This window comes from Oryza glaberrima, chromosome 7 (genome assembly GCF_000147395.1).
Source record: "Oryza glaberrima chromosome 7, OglaRS2, whole genome shotgun sequence".
Classification (NCBI taxonomy): Eukaryota; Viridiplantae; Streptophyta; class Magnoliopsida; order Poales; family Poaceae; genus Oryza; species Oryza glaberrima.
Window position 1 is genome coordinate 726,668 of NC_068332.1, and position 7,005 is coordinate 733,672.

A 7,005-nucleotide genomic window follows, 5' to 3' on the forward strand; every position below is an offset into this window, starting at 1 on the left:
CTGCTGGCCATCGCGAGATGCAAAAAAATAATAGCCAAGTTATTAGCCTCAAACAGACAGCAACGCAGATTAGGTGACGAGTGATCCGCTACTGCTAGTGCTAGGTGCCACGCCTTGGAACAACCACAAATTGGATCGCAGATCACTTCGCTATAACATCTAGTATCAAAATGGTGGTGAGGGTTTTTTATGTGAATGGAATACATCCTAGTACGAATCTAGAAGAAAGTTGCTGACCAAATTGCGTTGATTAGTTCCACAAATCTAGAAGTTGAAAGTTAGGAACACAGATTAAAATTTAACAGCTGATTGAAATAAACTACACGTGGTAGTGAATTTGCCATCATATACTGTACAGATTGTAAGGGCTGCAATACAGAAACGTACCCCTCCATCCAAAAAGAATTAAACCCTGGATTTAAATCTGGACACAATGAACACATATGGTTTGATTTTTTTTTTTACAGTGTAGTAGGTTTTGATCAACAGTCAGGTGAACACAGTTAACGTTGTGTTTGATTTTTTTTTTACAGAGTAGTAGGTTTTGATCAACAGTCAGGTGAACACAGTTAACGTATGCCAGCAGCGAAGCAGCTTTGCATAGGCCTGTCACCTGTGACGGCATGCAGGTAGCATTCCTGACAAAACAAAACAAGAACACCGAGAGATTATTCCTTCTCAGTTTTGACATGGGTAATCCCACAGCCTCTAGTTCTGACAAAACAAAACAAGAACAGAGCAATGAGGGTTGTATCCATCACATCAAATATTTAGACACATGCATTGAGTATTAAATATGGATTAAAAAACAATTACACAGTTTACGTGTAAATTACGAGACGAATCTTTTAAGGCTAATTGCGCCATAAATTGACAATATGGTGCTACAGTAAATATTTACTAATGACAGATTAATTAGGCTTAATAAATTCATCTCACAGTTTCCTGATGGAATATGTAATTTGTTTTATTATTAGATTACATTTAATACTTCACATGTGTGTCTGTATATCCAATATGACATAAAGGGAAAAAAAAATTGCGAACTAAACAAGGCATAGCACTAATCGTATTGCAGACGTATGCACGTACATACAGAAGGTGTACTGTTCAATTGCATGTAATAACCCCCATCATTTTGACAATTATCTATGGAGCTGAAACAAGGGTACTCTGTTGATTCCAATGTCAGATATTACCAAACTAACAATAGCTATCATCTGATTAGGAACTTTAGCATTCCAAAAGCAACATTATCACATATCAACAGCGAAAAGGGTATATCAAAGATCTTCTGTTTTATCAAGTCAACATTGTAACATTATAACTGTATCAGCGAACAGGAAGGTTTTTTTTTTTAGGGGAAATCAGGATTTCCATTACTATGACACTGCTGAATCATCAGCAACCAGGTACATGATTTGTGCCAGAATAGGAGCCAAAACAGGGGCCTCCGCCGGATCGCAGACACTACCCATAGCTACCAGTTCATGAGCTACTCTGTTACATAGCCGAGGTACATGACTAACACTCCAGGAAATGAAATTCAGGCGCAGTAAGGATTGAAGCTCTGCCACCAGGAACGACACGTCGCTCAGCTCGAAATCGTTTGTGTAGACCGCTTGGATCACAGCCGTCACGTCTGTCTCAATCATCACCCGCCCTATTCCCATCTCCACTGCTGCCTGGACTCCCTGTAAGGAAGGTTGATACAGTGAAACCAGAAGAGGGCACATGACGGTGGATGGGTGCCAATATAGTCACAGAGTTCCTGGGTCGATGGGATCGAGAAACGGGGTCGAGGAACGTAATATGCTACTTGCGAGAGGTTTTTACAAGGTGGGGATGAAAATGACCCCGCGTTTTCGGGACGGGGCACATGACGGTGGATGGGTGCCAGTATAGTCACAGAGTTCCTGGGTCGATGGGATCGAGAAACGGGATCGAGGAACGTAATATGCTACTTGCGAGAGGTTTTTACAAGGTGGGGATGAAAATGACCCCGCGTTTTCAGGACGAGGACGGCGTTCCCGGGTCGAGGATCGCTGCCACCGACCCCGTTTCCTGTGACTATACTGCCACTGCCACCTGTGTCGGTAGCCTTCTGTGGTCACCCCTTCCCCACCCACAACCTTGCCATTCATTCAATGGAACAGATTGGATAGAAAGAGAATGCTTAATGGTATGGTTAAACTCATGAATTATATTGTGGAAAATATATACATGAAAGAGAATAACTCAATGAACAGTGTGCTTTGACCATGCAAAATAGCACCACCCAACATTCCTGCATCTTTGCCATGTTTTTTACATGAGGACATGTTCTCCTAAAACTGCAATTGCATATGCTGCTTCATGCCCATGGACAGCTGCAATCAAATTAGTTACCAAACCCTGTGAAATGTGCACCAATAGTGATTCCTCATAAGAAGTATATGTTGATTCAATTATCTGCAACACACATTCTTCTCTTTAAAAGAAGCACATTCAAACATTATTTATTTGTGGTTCCCATTCAAAATACAATGTAACTCATGAAAAATTATGTTTAATAGAGGATAACCAGGCAGAGATTGTATCATAACACCATCTAGAACTACATACTGAAAACACCTAGCTAGATCTACATACTAAAAGCACCTTTGTGCTACAATCCATATATATGCCACATATCTCTCCCTTTACACTATGAAAATGAAGGGCATCTAGTGACACCAAATATGTAATTTTTTTCATAACTTGATAAATGTTTGGAAACCTCGAGCAACAGATCTATGTCTATTTCACATTCAAACAACTCCACTATGTAATAAAGTGTCTAATTGGAAAAAAAAAAGCAAGGAGTTCACATTCTACATTATAGCTTCCTTGGTCACCTGGTTATGCATGTGCACATATGCCTAGGCACCTACTCCCTCCGTCCAAAAAAAGACAAACTCTGGGTTTTCGTGTTCAACTTTGACTGTCCGTCTTATATGAAATTTTTTTTATAATTCGTATTTTTATTGTTGTTAGATGATAAAACATGATTAATATTTTATACGTGACTTGTCTTTTTAATTTTTTTCATAATTTTTTTAAATAAGACGGACGGTCAAAAGTTGGGCACGGAAATCAGGGTTTGTCTTTTTTTTTGAGACGGAGGGAGTAGTTGCTTTTTTATTTTGCTGTCTAGTCTGAAAGCCCTAAAAGATGATAAATAGAATAACAAAGGTCAAAAAGAATTACTGACAAAAAGACATCATCAATCTCTTATTAATGTATTAAAAAAAACATTCTATTCTTTCTAGAGTGATGCTACTCATTTTTGGGTACACAAATTAAACTGAGGAAGAGCAATTGATAATGTGGCATCAAACCTATGAGATCAGTTGTTTTTCATAATCTATACTGCAAAATTTCAAAATTATCTTGCTACAGACATTTTGAATTGGGGCATTTGTAAATTTGCCATAATAAACCGCCATTGTTTACAGGCACTTGGTTGCATATGTGACAATATAACATGTATGAAAATAATTGGCCGACAAGAACAAATGGATCACCTTCATTCACTAACTGAGCCCTAACATTTATATTTGTTAACCGGGTATAGAAACAACCAATTGTTTGAGAAAGCCAGTAGGTAAGCACCTAAATATTAGAAGCATTAGAATCAAACTGATGGTTTCATGTGAATTAAACTAATTTAAGTAAATTTGACAGTATTAGGAACATTTGTGACTTTGTGAGGCAGGAATTGTAGAGGTGAACGAACTGATTAACGGTGTCTCGGTCCAACCCAAGCAAATAATCAAGAAACCACATTAGAATTATGAAAATAATAAAACCCAAGCAAACTGAAGTAGTTTCAGACTCTTTTTTTTTTTTGGGGGGGGGGGGGGACTAATAGTTTCAGACTGAAAGGGCATGTAGCCTAATGGTTACAGTGACCTGAGTAGTACTCTAAGGTCCTGAGTTCAAATCTCCTATGGAGCAAATTTCAGATTGGATTGTTTGCGGGGCTAAGTTCCCTATTTCAATATATCCGGTTGGATATAGAGGCCGGGTAGAAAATATCCTTCTCTAAAAAAATAAAAAAAATAGTTTCAGACTTGGCTAAATATATATAGCTACTAAGTTCTAGATCACAAGAGATAAAAAAGAAGCAACTTAAGTTGGTCTAAATATATATAGCTACTAAGTTCTAGGTCACAAGAGATAAAAAAGAAGCAACTTAAGTTGGTCTGGGAAGATTACACTCATTTAATCTGTTGTACTATTTAATCCATGACATAGTTAAGTTCAGTTATTCAGTTCAGTGCATATATACTGTAGGACACATGAGCACTTAATAGCAATAAGAGACGAGGCTCAAGTTTATATATAGTTCTAGCATAATAAGAGAATCACCAATTACATATATAGTTCATTTTCTTCCCTACAGTCATTTTCTTCAAAAAAACATACATATTTCATATCTAAATTCTATCCAAATAAAATGACATGGAAAATCACCTTTCACAGTACTCTTCAACTGCTGCGTGTGGGTGGACAACTATAATAAAATTAATAAATGCTTGTGTATAGATAGAACAAACTAATTATCAGTAAGGTGATTTGCAAAGAAAAAAATCATCTTCAATGAAAATGCACATCTAGGAAAAGAATATAAGTAATGTGTGGGCTTAATTACTTTTAACCTCTTTATGAGCTCTTTCACCTAGGTGTAACTAAGGGTGGCTGAGGTTGAATCACGGCATACATAAACAAATAAAGTTAGTAAGATCCTTAATGTAAAATCATTAACGCTTATCTAACAGTAAGATTCAGAAATATTGACACTAAACCTGTTACTGCTGAACTTGTCTCATTTGGTTTTTTGGCCTCCTCCTTCCTTTATTTCTACTTACTGTTCCTTTGAAGATATACATCATTTTCCCGTTATCAAGGATATATGCCTGTTGTTCTTTCATTTCCTCTGAAGTTCGGTGGTACTTGAATTTGTCACATCGCTAAGCGGATTCGGTGTAACTGGCAGATGTCATGAATAATAATTCAGAAATGTCTGAATGTAAATAAACATGATCGCTAAAATTTCTGAATCTAAAAAAAAATAATGCCTATGTAATGGTTTCTTTGAGGCAGCAACAAAGGAAGCATAGCTTCTTGGTTATAAACAAACATGATGCCTAATAGAGTATATTTCCATAATTTTTGGGAACAAACATGGTACTTATCCTGGTTCCTGGACAGGTTTGTGAAACATGGAAGCATCACTCTTCTTGTCACGGGTTACATTTTCTTCAGCATGAGCAACCATTACATGAGTCGGAGTTACATGTTGATAACATATTTAAGAAAAAGGATGAAGTATTAGACTTGCTCATGAATTGAGGCGGTGGAAAAAAGAGTTTTCATGTGTGGTTTGTTATGGGTAAGACAATGTGGAGTCGGCGAGGACGGGAATTGCAATGTTCAGACAGAGGGGTTATCTTGTCTGATGCTAGGAACTGATGTGGTGTCATTCAAGGGCACTGGCCTCAGGGCATTAGCAATGCGTCCCGGTTTCATCGAGGAGCCAAAGCGTCCATGTAGGAAAAAGCAAACGAGGCTCCTATCCCCACAGTGCGTGTAACTTCAGATGGGGTCCACCACCTTTTTCCCTGGCCAAGACGAGCCGAGCTTTTTTTGCTCCTCTCCCTTCTCTGGCGACGAGTGTGTGTCGGCCCTGACGATTCTGACAAGTTTCTGTCGAAGAACGAGTGTCCCAGACCCTGTTTAGATGGGACTAAAACTTTTAAGTACCTATCACATTGGATGTTTGAAAATTAATTATAAATATTAAACGTAGATTATTAATAAAACCCATCCATAATCTTGGACTAATTCGCGAGACGAATCTATTGAGCCTAATTAATCCATGATTAGCCTATGTGATGCTACAGTAAACATTCTCTAATTATGGATTAATTAGGCTTAAAAAATTTGTCACGCGAATTAGCTTTCATTTATATAATTAGTTTTGTAAGTAGTCTATATTTAATACTCTAAATTAGTGTCTAAATAGAGGGACTAAAGTTAAGTCCCTGGATCCAACCACCACCTCAGTTTGGTCACGCGTTCTTGCTTTGGTCAGGAGAAATGCAAACGTGGATGGGAATCTCCGACGTGTAAGGTGGAGGCTGAATGCCACGCAAGAGCATTGTGAATGGCCTCATTGGGCCGCCCGAACTGGCAGCGGCAGCAACTGGTGTGAGCGGCCTAGGGGCATTGAAAACAATATAATTTCTATTGTGAGAACAAAAATAAAATAAATAGCATAGGCTAGGTGAAGGCCTTTATAATTTTACATTGCCTAGGTGAAGCAGGCTCTGAAATTTGGCTGACTTGGTAAATTTAATTTGATCTCAGGCTACAAACCACAAAAACTATCATATGTATCGATGCACGACTTCCGGTTCCTCTCCTGTCACTCAGTTTGTTTCAGCTAAAGCAGTGCACAGCTGTAAGGTTGATCAACAGAAATTGAAAACAGAGAAGCCCGCTAATAGAAGCTCATGTATATGCGCTAAAGTAAGCAATCTCACGGGTTCTTGGTCTTTCATTGTATTATAACTGCCAAAGAGTAAATAGCAGTAAACTGAATCAATTCATCTAGCAGTAGGGGAGCATGGGCAGAAATCAATGTACCTGTCTGTCGTCTTCCTCGGCACTGCTCCATGCTCCACCACCATCTTCCTGCTTCCAGTACTCCTCATTCTAAATCCCAATATACATAGAATAGACATCAAACTGATATTATACAATAAGGTGCAATGCATGATATTGGTTCACACTACCAAGCACAATCTGTTCAAGAGCAATATGAAAATTTTCACAACTAGGAAGGTAGCACGCGCATATGCGCGGCCATCTTATTTAAATATGTTAAAAATTTTATTAGAAATGTTTATGATTACTCTATTGTAAACATGTTTATTTTTTCAATAATTTGTGTGGTGTTTTTTTTAATGCTAGTAACCA